Source organism: Leptonychotes weddellii, chromosome X, assembly GCF_054177405.1.
Source record: "Leptonychotes weddellii isolate Sample4059 chromosome X, ASM5417740v2, whole genome shotgun sequence".
Lineage (NCBI taxonomy): Eukaryota > Metazoa > Chordata > Mammalia > Carnivora > Phocidae > Leptonychotes > Leptonychotes weddellii.
This window is the reverse complement of record NC_138385.1, coordinates 85,988,306-86,002,747: the sequence shown is the minus strand read 5'-3', so window position 1 is coordinate 86,002,747 and position 14,442 is coordinate 85,988,306. Positions and strand designations below refer to the sequence as shown.

The 14,442-nt window shown below is 39.6% G+C and overlaps 1 pseudogene; it reads left to right on the top strand.

The window, feature by feature from the left end:
- The first annotated feature begins 7,908 nt into the window (after window positions 1–7,908).
- Window positions 7,909–10,529, top strand: LOC102725648 (DDB1- and CUL4-associated factor 8 pseudogene; annotated as a pseudogene).
- Window positions 10,530–14,442: the final 3,913 nt, after the last annotated feature.

Here is a 14,442-nt window from a genome sequence, read left to right as displayed (position 1 = left end):
TCTGTATACTCTGCCAAAAGCTGTACTTATAAAGAATCAAAAGCAGTACCTACTTTCACGTAACTTACTCTTGAGTAGAGGAAACTAGACACTTAAAAAAAAATTAACACTGGTATTATGTATCTGTTTGCAAAACAGTCCTTCCAGAGAGAATGTGAGAAATTATTCAAATTTAGTTTCCAAACATTTAATCTTGCCTCCATCTAACTTATTTCCCACCCTGAGATTAATGATTATAAAATGCAAATCCAATCCTTACTTAAATTATTTAAGTATCTATGCATCATCTACTAGATGGAATCTAACCTGTTCCCTGTAAGCCTTTATGAGAAAGTGGCAGTTGTCAAAGTGTGTTTGGGGACCCATGGTGGGGGGTGGTGTCTGTGAGACCCTTTTAGTAGGTCTGAATGGTCAAAATTATGTTCATGATACTCCTAAAATGTTATTTGCCTTTTTTGCCCTCATTCTCTCACAAATGTACAGTTGAGTTTTCCAAATACTGCATAACTTGTGATATTGCAACAGATTGCTTGAAGAAGCAGAAAGGAGAACCCAGATGTTTTCTATGAAACCAGACAATAAAAAAAATATGTGATATTGTAAAACAATGCCAATTGTCGCATTAAATTTGTTTTGCTTGGGAAAAATTATCTTTTATAAAAATATATTATTTATGTTAGCATGTAATGAGTGTATTCTTGTTTTAGTTACTTAAATATTTCTGAGCTTTAATTTCTAATATGACAAAATCAGTACATGTAAATCACATACATACAAGTATTTTGGGATTCTCAATAATTTTTTTTTAATATTTTATTTATTTGACAGAGAGAGACACAGAGAGAGAGGGAACACAAGCAGGGGGAGTGGGAGAGGGAGAAGCAGGCCCCCTGCCAAGCAGGGAGCCCGATGTGGGGCTCGATCCCGGGACCCTGGGATCATGACCTGAGCTGAAGGCAGATGCTTAACGACTGAGCCACCCAGGCGCCCCGGGATTCTCAATAATTTTTAAGAATGCAAAGAGGTCCTGAGGCCAAAAGGTTTGAGAAATGCTGCAATAAAGCATTCCAAGTTATAGGATGGCCTTGTCTCATACTGTTGTTCACACTTACTTGGTGCTCCAATCATACCAAGACTTTCCATTTTCCAGAATCTATCATGCTGTCTCCTCCCTCCCATCACAGACCATGTGTTAATCTTCAACTGCTTCCCATGGCTTCCCACCTTGCAGCATCCCACACAGAAAAGGGACTGAGGCAGAATGAGGATGACACAGGGGTGTGGGCATGCATACACAAGGGCCCAGAAGAAAATTCATGTTAGGTGGCAGTGCTGTTCTATTGCTCTTCCTTCAGTGTTATGCTCAAATATCTTTCCTGGAAGCCCATCGAAGTCCTAAGTCTACCTCAAAACAGCCTCTCCTGTCACTCTACTTTCAAGGGATCCTCTGTTAATAATTTCATTAACATACATTTTGCTATCTTAATTATTTGTTTATAATGGAAATTGTTCCAGAATATAGAGATTTTTTTCCTTTTTTATTCCAAAGGGCATCTTGAGTTCTGGACTTCCTAAACATTTGAATAGGTATTTCTATAATCTAGGAAGCACATACAAATATAAGTTTTGCCAATACCTTATAAAATCTTCACAGAAACATTTCTATTAATCTTAGTATTCACTTCACTTCATGATACTGGTTTACAAGTCTGTCCTTCAATGGGATGTTATTTCTATGAGCATAGAAAACAAGACAAGCCCATTACATGAGGGAGGTAATATAACATTTTAGAAATGATTCTCTCTTGAATCCCCAAACCCACTGAGGTAATCAGATAAAGTCTCCTCTTCAACTGCCACTTTCAGAAGTATATTGATTCTGCCATTGCTGGTCTGTAAGAGTAGTTACAGCAATGTCCTGGGATATTCAAATGGCTCTGGAAGGTTTCTTCTAAAAAATATTTCTCCTAGAGAAGGAAGTCCTCTTAGATTTAGGAAATAGCTTCTGGGAAAATTAAGCTTATTAGTCAGCCACGTCTTAGAGTGAGTTAATCTTTTAATCAAATTGCTTTTACTTTAATAGCTTGGTACAGATTACAGTGCTCTGGGTTATCCTGTCCTCCTAAGCTTCATATATACTTAAAGGCTATAAGGCAGTGAAGCAAAAGTGAACTCTAGTCGACTCCACTGCGGCCTCCAATCTGCTCACCCTATCAAATTTGCCCTCTTCATCTTCCCAGTCTTGTCCTTAATTCCCTTTTTTTAAATAGTTAAATTCTGCAGTTCATTATAATAATTTCACTATGTAGAATCTAACCTCCTTTGCCCCCCCCCAACTTTCCATTATCCTCAACTAGCAAAAGAATTCAGAATTTAGTTTGAATCCAAGTATTTGTCTATTCTACTCCTGCTGAGTGTTTGAAATAGAGAAAAACAAATAACCATGCTGTCCCTTTTTTTCCTTTTATGGTATAAAACCACAAGTGAACCCTCTCTGTTTATAGGCAACAATTCTCCATTCCCCTGCTGGACATCCTCTCGTTTCTGAGTTGACTATTCAACACCTTCTTCTGCCTCAAAGATCCACACAGCTTTAATCTTCTTCATTCTTAGAAAGAAACCCTTCTTTCTTTATTCATTGGGAGAACAGAAGCAATTAGAAGAAAATATGTACATTCTTCCACCACCAAATCTAACAACCTACTTGCCTCTGTGCTACATATTTTGTCTCCCCTTCTGTTACAATTCCTCTACCTGTACATTAAATTCTATTCTTTCTCTCCTATTCAAGACTTCCCTCCTGAAAATTCTTCTATCTCCCCTGCATTAGCAGTTTTCACCCATACTACTAAATCACTGTTAGTAGCATATAACATTCTGTGATAACTAAGGTTTAAAAAAATTCCCTTGACTCATTCCCCATTGGAGCTCCAATTCTTTTCTCCGCCATGCAATAAAACCCCCATAAAAGCTATCTTTACCCACTGTCTTCACTTCTGCCTTCTACTCTCTCTCCTCAGACTTCCCTGGGCAAGCACTTGTTCTCACAAGTGCTATAAAACAGTTCTAACAAGTCACTTGTCACCACCCTGTTACCAAATCCAATCGTCAGTTCTCAGCCCTAATCATAACCTCTCACAGTTGATCACTCCTCCCCTTGTGAAATAGTTTCTACACTTTCTTCATATTCTCATGTTTTTCTACTGGATAACTGGCCACTCCTTTGGCTCCATATAGTTAGATTCTCTTTTTCTTCCTAAAATAAATACAGCGCCCAACCCTCATATCTTTGCTCTTTTCACTGTCTACTCACTCCCCAGGTGATTTCCTTTATTCCCAGTGACTAATGATTTCCAAATTTATTTCTATATTTATAATCTTTCCTATAAACTTCAGACATCTGTATCCAATTATCACTAAATTTTTCTTTTGTCTCAATGTTTAGTGCGTATTTTTATACTTGACATAAATAAAACAAAACTCTTGATTCTTCCATTCCCATCTCTCTAGCCCTCATTTCAGTAAATTTCACCACCATTCACTTACTGTTTCTTGTAAACACATGGGAGTTATCACTGATTCTTTTTTTAAAGATTTTATTTATTTATGAGAGAGAGAGAGAGCAAGCTCGAGCAGGAGGGAGGAGGCAAAGGGAGAGGGAGAAACACACTCCCCGCTGAGCAGGGAGCCGACCAACCAACCAGGGCTCCATCCTCAAACCCTGAGATCATGACCTGAGTCAAAGGCAGATGCTTAACCAACTGAGCCACCCAGCTGCCCCTAAATGAGATTATTTTCTTAATTTCCTTTTTAATAGTTAATTGTTAGTTACCCTGATAGCAAATCCAGACAAATACACTAGAAGAAAACTAGGCCAATATTCTTATTCTTAATGAAGATAGATGCAAATATCTTCTATAGAAAACTAGCAAACAAAATTTCATAGCACATTAAAAGGATCATACACCATGACCATCTGGGATTTATCCCTGGAGTGCAAGAATGATTCAACATAAAGAGATCAATGTGACATACCATATTAACAGAATGAAGAGTAAAAACCACATGATCATCATAATAGATGCAAAAAAAAAAAAAAACACTTGATAAAACTCAGTACCTTTTCATGATAAAAACTCTTAACAAACTAGGTATAGAAGAAATTGGCTTCAACATAATAAAGGCCATATATAAAAGGCTCACAGGTAACATCATACTCAATGGTGAAAAATTAAAAGATTTTCCTCTAATATCAGGAAAAAGACAAGGATGCATGCTTTAGACACTTCTATTCAGCATAGGACTGGAACGATTAGAGAAATTAAGGCAAGAAAAAAAGAAATAAAGGGCATCCAAATTGGATAGGAAGTAAAATTATCTGTTTGTAAATGACATGATCTAATATATGGAAAATTCTGAAGACTCCACACATACTTTCTCTGTCTCTTTCTGTCTCTGTCTCTCTCTCTCTCTCACACACATACATTGTTAAAATGAATACATTCAGTGAAGTTACAGGATACAAAATCCTACCTTCTCCACATGACTTGGTGGGAAGTATCAGTAGGTGAGCAGAAGGAGAAGAATAAACTTGGAGAATTTGTTTCCCTGGCTCCCTCCTTATGGGTTCACTGAGGGAAGGCTAATGATAGCTCCTGTCAGGTCACACTCTCCACACCACCCTCTCTGTTTTAGGTTTTTGATAACTGCTCTCTCCCCTCCCCACCTTTAGGCCTAGGAGTATAATATCCTCCTGCTCATAATAGCCCTGAGGTCCTGATCTTTCCCTTGTGATTTCCCTACAGGCTTCTCCCACCTTTGTAAAAAGCCCACTTATTTAACTGCTTCAGATGGTCCAAATGATATGTGTTTCTTGCCAGTAGCCAGACTATTCTATCTCATACTCAGATTCGACTCATCAGTAAATGCTATAATTTCCACTTCCAATGTATATTCCAAAGCATATTCCAAAGCTAACCAATTTTCACCACCTGCACTATCCTCACCTTAGTTTAAGCCACCTTAATTTCTCACCTACATTATAGCAACTGTTGAATACTTCTGCTTTCCCCACTCCATTCTATTCTCACAGCAGCCAGTACCATATTTTTAAAAAGTAAGTAAGAGGGGGCGCCTGGGTGGCTCAGTCGGTTAAGCGTCTGCCTTCAGCTCAGGTCATGATCTCAGGGTCCTGAGATCGAGCTCCACATCAGGCTCCCTGCTCAGCGGGGAGTCTGCTTCTCCCTCTCCCTCTGCCTGTCACCCCCCGACCCCGCTTGTGTACTCTCTCTCTCTGAAATAAATAAAATCTTTAAAAATATATAAAAAGTAAGATAATGCCATTACCCTGCTCACAAGCATCTAAAGGCTTTCCAGTACACATAGAATGAAATAAACATTAAAATTCCTTATGATATTCAAAAAGGCTCTTCAGTTGGCCTTTGATTCTTCCAGTCCCATTGCTGACACTCTCCCTAATGCGTACTTATATTGCTTCAGTCACAGTGGCCTCCTCAAAGTTCCGTGAACATTCATATTGTGATAGTATTTTATTTTTTATGCTACTATTTTAAACATTTGCACTCAAATGTCATTCTGTAGAGAATGTTGTTATCTTAGATATTTGCAATGCTCCATTTCTCTTTGCATTCAGCCCTCTACTTAAATGTCATCCTGTAAAAAGACTTTCCCTGAATGCACTATCTAAAATAACAGCATGCAGTCTGTATCTACTTACACACCTTTATTTCTCTCCATAATATTCATCACTGCCTCATATGATGTATTGACTTGTCTACTATCACTTTTTTCTGCTATATTATACACTCCATGAGTGAAGGAATTACCACTCTTATTCACCACCTGTAATATCAGGACCTAGAACATTACATTGTGCATTGAAGCTCTAATAAATTTTTGGTGAATGAATGGGAATGGAAATAAACCGAACAGATCAATTAAATTAAAAGAAAACTTAAATGAAAAGCCAATTTATAGTTAAAATTTGCTTAATGAGCGTGTAGAAAAAAGGTCAGATTAATACAATAGCATCAGGTTAAAATGACCTGATTTAACCTCTAACACTGGAACTGTTCCTTGCAACGGGACAAGACTTTCTGAAGCAAATTAATACGGCTTCCTCCCCTGGACATTGCCAGGATGGGCATACTAGGGTTTGATGCTCTAGTTTTCCTGTTTTTGTGCTCCATGGCCAAGCAAGACCCCTTGTTAATGAACATTATCTCTTAAAAAAACTACTATGCAATACATCATACTTAGAAAAGCGTATATAAATGTATACGCCAGGCAATAAATAACAAAAAGAATAATAACATACCTATATTCAGAGCAAGCCATAAATACTACCAAGAATTTTTGAAGCTCCCTCTCTACCAGATTTTAACTTCCACCCCTCCTGTAAAGGTAATAATTACCCTGAAGTTTGAGTCAATTATTTCCTTGCCTTTTAAAATAGTTTTACTAGTATGAAAACTATAAGGATCTGCATAAAAATGAAATTATTGATTATTCTTTCACTTGTGTTTCCATTGATCATTCTGTTTTTAAGATTCATCCATGTTAATGTATTTAATTCATTAATCCTCACTTTTGTACATTATTCCATTATAGGAATATATGCTGATTTATTTATGCATGTTACTCTTGATGGGCTTTCAGGTGGTTTTCAAGTTGTTGTGCTACTCTTTACAAATTGCTGTGAATATTCTTTTACGTGTCTTTCCATTACTACCACCTTGGAACCATTCTCTTTCTTTAGAAGACTTTATACTTCTATGTTTAATCAATTTTGCATTGATCTTGCAATTGCTCTGAGGGAAATCTTGTTTTCCTCATTCCGGCATTCTTAGTGGTTTACTGTAGCCCTTTGAAAATTTACTGACATACCTTAGATAATTCACTTGGAGAAGCTCTGAACTTAACACAGCAGTGCCAATTAACTGTCTCTGAAAAGCTGTTTTCTCTTCCTAAAAGGCCCCCAAGAAGGCTCTGAAATATTCTGGGAAATATTTAAAATATTTTGATAGTTCTATGACATCACAAAATAAATTTTTCTTTCATTAAATCGTGTTGATGTTCCCTAAGTATCCTAAATTGAATTAACCCCAAATAAATACATAGAATCTCTGGTGGAAAAAGAAAAAGGTTGTGCTTCTTCTCAAATTGGTGAAGCAGTTACTGATTTCAATGTCTACTTTAAATTGACTAGTTGATTTCAGCCTTGATTACACTGAGGGACTAAATTACTCTTCTCACTAAGAAAGTCTGCCAGATGTAACAAATAAAAATACAGGACACACAGTTAAATTTGCATTGCAGATAAAAAAATGAGTATTTTTTGGTAGCTGTATGTCCAGTGCAATATTTGGGATCTACTCATACTAAAAAGTATTTTTAAATCTAAAATGCAGTTAACTAGGCAATGTGTCTTTTATCGACGACATTTCTACCAATTAGAGCCGTCAAGGTCTCCCTAAAGTTGTTTGATTTGCTGAAGATATTTTTTGTACGTCATAAACTCACTAGCTTTGGGGACCTTAGCAATCCTTCATTGTGTGTGCCTATTCCTTCATTTCATACTGTACATCATGTTCAAGCAAAGCAATGTACATCACGTTCAAGCAAAGCACTGAGAGTCTTATGATAACAGTTCTGCCTAAAGAGTATCACTTTTGCTGATAGTTCTCTGAGAATATTTTCCCAAAGTGTAACGTGTTCCCATTTTCAAAAGAACAGAATGTACAGCCACTGACAAGTGTTAAGATAGCTGCGGGGGTGGGGCTGAGGGCCTTGAAAAGTCTGAGCAGTCCTGAGATACCGCGAGATGCTAGACGGGACAAAGTCTTCTGAACCTCACCAGCTCCCATACTTCCAATTGCTTCAGCCGGCTAATCCCCCTTTCGGCTTTGGCTTACCGCGTTAGCGTCTTGCCGCTAGGCCTAGCCAATTTTCCCTGGTCTGTCCCCAGCCGGGCCGGGCCTCCTCCCTTCCTCCAACTTGTGGGGCTTTTTCCCACTCCAGACAGGCTACAGCAAGCATCATTTAAGATGTCTGACAACGGGAGCGGCACAGATGGCCCACAAGACTCGGGAAGAAGCAGCCTGCCTAAGAGCCCTGAGGAGCAGTCTGAAGTGGATGCCGGGAGAGAGACATCTTCAGATACTGAACTGAGCTTGAATTTGACCAGAGATGGTGGCGTCCTCAGCCAGGCCAGCCCAGAAAGTCAAGGCACAGACGCAGAAAGTTCAGCCGAAAACATCAGCTTTGAAAGCACGGGAGACTCGGACGAGTTCTTCATCTGTGAGGAAAACCTATTCCCTTACCGCTCAGCAGAAGAGGAGGAGCTAGGAGCGGAAGAGGAGAGAGGAGCGGCCGCAGAACAGCCTCAGGTACCGTGCGATGAAGCTAACCGTGATCAGTATTTATCAGATGAGGATCGGGCCCTGGAGGACTGGGTGTCCTCCGAAACATCTACCCTGCCCCGCCCTCGCTGGCAAGTCCTTTCCGCTCTTCGAGAGCGGCAGCTGGGTTCCAGTGCCCGCTTTGTATATGAGGCCTGTGGGGCCAGAGTCTTTGTGCAGCGTTTCCACCTGCTCTATGAGCTTGAAGGCCATCATGGTTGTGTCAATACTGTGCACTTTAACCAGCGTGGCACCTGGCTGGCCAGTAGCAGTGATGACCTTAAAGTGATAGTGTGGGACTGGGCGCGTCGGCAGCCAGTACTGCAGTTTGCGAGTGGCCACAAAAATAATGTCTTTCAAGCCAAGTTCCTTCCCAATTGTGGTGATTCCACCATGGCCATGTGTGCCCGTGATGGGCAGGTACGCATAGCAGAGCTCTCTGCTCTACCACACTGTAAGAATACTAAGCGTGTGGCCCAGCACAGGGGAGCCTCCCATAAGTTGGCTCTGGAGCCAGACTCCCCTTTTAAGTTCCTAACTTCAGGTGAAGATGCAGTTGTTTTCGCCATTGACCTCAGACAAGGCCAGCCAGCTTCCAGAGTGGTGGTAACCAAAGAGAGGGAGAAGAAAGTGGGGCTGTATACAATCCATGTGAATCCTGCCAGTCCTTACCAGTTTGCGGTGGGCGGAAGAGATCAGTTTGTAAGAATTTATGACCAAAGGAAAATTAATGAGAATGAGAATAATGGGGTACTCAAGAAATTCTGTCCTCATCACCTAGTCAACTGTGATTCCAAAGCAAACATCACCTGCCTTGTGTACAGCCACGATGGCACAGAGCTCCTGGCCAGTTATAATGATGAAGATATTTATCTCTTCAACTCCTCTGATGGAGATGGAGCCCAGTATGTTAAGAGATACAAGGGGCACAGAAATAATGCCACAATCAAAGGCGTCAATTTCTATGGCCCCAGAAGTGAGTTTGTGGTGAGCGGCAGTGATTGTGGGCACATCTTCCTCTGGGAAAAATCATCCCGCCAGATCGTTCAGTTCATGGAGGGAGACAAGGGAGGCACCATAAACTGTCTTGAGCCCCATCCTTACCTACCTGTGCTGGCGACCAGTGGCCTAGATCATGATGCCAAGATCTGGGCACCCACAGCTAAAGCAACCACTGAGCTGAGCGGGTTAAAGAATATGATTAAGAGAAATAAGCGAGAACGGGATGAAGATCGCATACACCACACTGACCTGTTTGACAGCCACATGCTTTGGTTCCTCATGCGTCACCTGACACAGAGAGGTCATCACCAGCACTGGGGAGCTCCTGGAGTTGGAGTCATGGATGTAGAGTCAGATTCTTCTTCCAGTACCTCCAATTCATCTGAGGAGGAAGAGAACCAAGACGGTGTGCAGTGCTTTCCGTCCTGAAGGCCTCATGCCTGCTCCAGCTAGATGTCACCTCAGTAGGCTGGACTTTAACATTCAGTTTAACAATAAATTTGTTTTTGTTTTCTATCTATTTTCTACCATAAAAACCATCTTTTCCATCTCTTTACTCTCCCTTCTTTACATTCTTCCTCTCCCATTCCTTTCCTCTCACTTGGTTTCTTTATTCCTCTCTCTTTACCCATTATATCTCTGTGTAAGAAAATATGTAAGGTTTTTTGTTTTTTATTTTTGCCTCTTTTCATTTGTTTTCTTATGGCTCAGCTCTTATAGCTGACTTCTACAAGTTCTGGTGAAAAAAGTAATAGCCTTACTGAATCTATCTTCTCATTTCTGACACCCTGAAAGCTACGACCTTTTTTCTTTCATCTCTAGCAGTTTAAGGTTAATTTCTTCACTTGACTTGAAAATTTCAGAAATGTGTTTATTCTTTAAAAGTAAAGTAAAATAAAGCAAACCATGGTCTTGTTCCTTTAATGCGGACACTTGGCCATACACACACACACCAAAGTAAAATAAAGCAAACCATGGTCTTGTTCCTTTAACGCAGACACTTGGCCATACACACACATACCCATGCGCATACACACACAGACTCTCTTTCACTCTCTCTCACAGAAAAGGAAAAGAGGAGAAAGGGTGCATAAATTCCTAACAAGATAATTCATGCTTCTGGAATAATTAGGGATTGTTGACACTTTCTCAATCCCTGTGTTAATATTGATTAATTTGAGCAGACAGAGGCTGGTAAAAATTAAACTTCATCACATGACATTGTTTATTCTGCACTCTCAATTCTCTTGAAGTTTTATGGCAAGAGCTCCCACAGGATTGCCTTCCAGGAAGTCCTCTTGGGACAACCATCTCCTGTAAGATACCAGCCAGGAATATAAGAATGCCTAATATTTGAGAATATATATGTGAAATGACTTTAAGAATAACTTAATGTTGCAATAAAGAGTTGTTTATCCTTACAGATAACTGATACCATTGGAAGAAACTTTCCATTAGATATCCATGCATTGCTAAAAATTCTCTTCACTTGCTTATAAGAGGTTAAAATAGCTTTTTTCAAATACCTTGTTTTAAGCCTTATTTAATGTAAATTTTGCATGCCGGATGTTCAATTAGTGTTCAATAAAAATAATACTCATTTTTGTTTTACATCTGTTACTTGTGTAAGTGAATGCAGAGGCCTTGCTTTACCCCCCAGACCCCTGCTTTCCTTTGATAATACTCCTTAAAATGGATATTATCTCTGGCCCCTTGAGAGCAAGTTGAGAAATTTACATAATGAAATTCGACTTTGGAATGGAAAATAACAACCAAATTTCCCGTTTACTGAGATTCAAAGTCAGGAACAACTGCCTGGGGGATCTGGGAGATTGGGGCAGCCCCTACCAAGGTTTGCTGTTAGGAAAGAACCTAAAGCCCCAAAAGAACCCAGTGAGTCTGAACTCTGTGGTTTAAAACAGGACATGAGAACAAAATTACAAACTAGCATCCCAAGTTTGGGGCAACCCTGCACAATTGGGTGGGATGTATCCTAGCAACATCAACAAAACATTAAAAACACTTTTGGAATTTCTAGTGACACTGGGTGACAAAACAATGACAAGAGCAGATTATCCAGTTTTCTTTCTTTTTTTTTTTTTTTTTAATTTTATTTATTTATTTGACAGAGAGCAGCAGAGGGAGAGGGAGAAGCTGACCCCGCTGAGCAGGGAGCCCCATGTGGGACTTGATCCCGGGACCATGACCCAAGCCAAAGGCAGATGCTTAATCGACAGAGCCACCCAGGCGCCCCAGTTTTGTTTTGTTTTTTTTTTCCACCTGCTGTTTGGAAGCAGTTCTGAGTGTGGGGGTGGTACTGTGAACTGAAACTTTCTTCAGAGTTTCCTGCATGGTTGATTTTTTTTTTGAGACTCATTTCATTTTATTTTAGAGAAAGAGGGAACAGGCGCATGGACACATGAGCAGGGGGTGGGGGGAGGGGCAGAGAGAGGGGGAGAGATAGAATCTCAAGTAGACTCCCCACTAAGCATGGAGCTGGCTGTGGGGTTCAGTCCCATGACCCTTGAGATTGTGACCTGAGCTGAAACCAAAAATCTGATGTTCAACTGACTGAGCCACCCAGGCGCCCCAGTTCTGAGATTTCTTGTGCTACATGAGACATTTGAGAGATTTGGAAGGCAAAGGTAAAGTAGTAGCTATATATTTTTTTAAAGATTTTTTTTTTTTTTAAAGATTTTGTTTACTTTTTTTTAAAGATTTTTTTTTTTTTTAAAGATTTTGTTTACTTATTTGACAGAGAGAGACACAGTGAGAGCAGGAACACAAGCAGGGGGAGTGGGAGAGGGAGAAGCAGGCTTCTCGTGGAGGAGGGAGCCCGATGCAGGGCTCGATCCCAGGACCCTGGGATCATGACCTGAGCCAAAGGCAGATATGTAACTGATGGAGCCACCCAGGCGTCCCAGTAGCTATATTTTTTTAATGCTCAGAAAGTAGAGGAAGGGGTACATTGTCACTGATCTGCTGGCTAACTTTACTGTGAAGCAACTGGGCCTACAGTTATACCAGCTTCCCCTCATATCTCTCAGCGTCACCAGTTCCATAAAAAAGAGAGACTACCTCTGCAGGGCACTTACTCATCAAAGTTGGAGGTTTGGAGGTAGTGAAAGAGCAACATGGGTTCCAGTCTGTCCTCGTAAGTTCCACCTACTCCTCATGGATTCCGATCTATCCTTGTTTCCCCCTATTTTACACCCATCTCTTCTTTCTGAATGCTGTCTGACTTTAGGCTCCAGCACCTGAAGCAGACAAAAACCTTATGAAGACTGCTTAACCAGCTTTCACAATTACATAATATGAGGTCTCTATTATATGTCACTTGTTATCTGTGTATCACCCTCCCCCCAGTGTTTCTGTTTCTCTGTTTGAACTGTGATGAGTGCAAATACCCCCACCTGTTTTGGACTGAGTAAGTCTCTAGATTACTTAAACAATTTGCCATTTGGAGGAGTAAAAGTCCTCCCAAAGAGAGAGGTTGGATTTGAATAAGATAGATGATAGATAGATAGATAGATGATAGATAGATAGATAAAAGGGACTCAATTAATTTGAAAAATAAAGTTATGATTATAGGTGAAAGCCAAGCTGGTAAAGTCCCAGAAAATGGAAGTAATTGTTACAATTTTAATTTATGCAAACATTGGTCCTATTGATGTATAGAAGAGAGCAATACAATATCACTACCAGCCTTCCATGAGATGGCAGGCAAAGCTAACAATTCTATCAAATAAGCAGGCAAAACTGCACCTTTAAATTTAAATTTTCAACACCAATTATTTTCATTCCAATATGGAATTTCTACAGGACAGTTCTGTGTAAGCCCTCATGGCCTTTATGCAGTATTATAATTGTCTCCTAATTATGCACAGAATTTAACTGCATAAAATTGTGACAGATGCCAAACTATACTTTTAAAAAGACATCTTCTGGCAGCCATTCCTTAAAAAGACAGGTGTGGAAAAGAATAGACATGAAAAAAATATAATGGAGCCTTATTGCTAAAAGGCAGGCCAAAAAATTTGGGTGAATTTTGTTAGTCCAACAGCAACCTTCAGCAGTGCTCATTCTACCATGTAGTGAGCCAAAAGCATAATGCATAAAGTTACAATAGACTGGATCTTAGCCATCCTGTGATCAACTTCTATGAACTTCACTATCTTAATTTATTTCTACTTCAGTCTCTTCAACAGTAAATTGAGAGGTTTAGATTTCTATATTTAGTTTTCAGAGCCTTCTGGAGCACTTAATATATATTCCTTTACTGCATAGTGCAAGTTCAGAGATGGATGTATGACAGTTCAGTTTCACAAGGAGCTTAGTACAGTAATGCTGTGTTCTAGGGAGAACTAGAGGTTTTTGAATGTTTTCATTGGGAAGGGGGGTAGGTAGTTTCCTATCCTGCTGCTTTATTCAAAGTATAATGTTTATTTTCCTTCCTAGCTTTGGCAGCTTCTTTATCTCTAACTCCGTTATATAAGCAACCACCTATGGAAATTAGACACACATATGCTATCAAGTATAGTCAAGCGTAATTTCTCAATTTTTCTTCAGGAAAAAAAGTATATTAAAATGAAGTACAGGAAACTTAAGTTCAGAGAAGTTAACCTTCCAAAGTCATTGAGTTAAGAAGATACGGAGTAGGGACTCAAATAGAATTTACAGCTAAATTAATCCAACTTAATAATGGTGCATAGTGTCATTGTTTTGGTGCATGGTGATTTGGTTTGGTTGACAACAGAAATTGAGAACCCACATCTCAAGATTCTTTCATGACATTTAAGAGTCTCCTTTTATCTCTTAAGATGGCCATGGTCTCACTTTGGACTTTTGCCAGCTATATGGTAGTTGTATTGGCAAATCAAACCCCTGAAATTAAATTGTAGGTCACTGAGGAAAACAAAACAACAACAATGATGAACCAAAGAAAAACAAAAACTAAAATACAAAATAGAAAAATAGTACATGCAGGAGTAGGGATAGTACTTCTAGCCTCTGCTACACA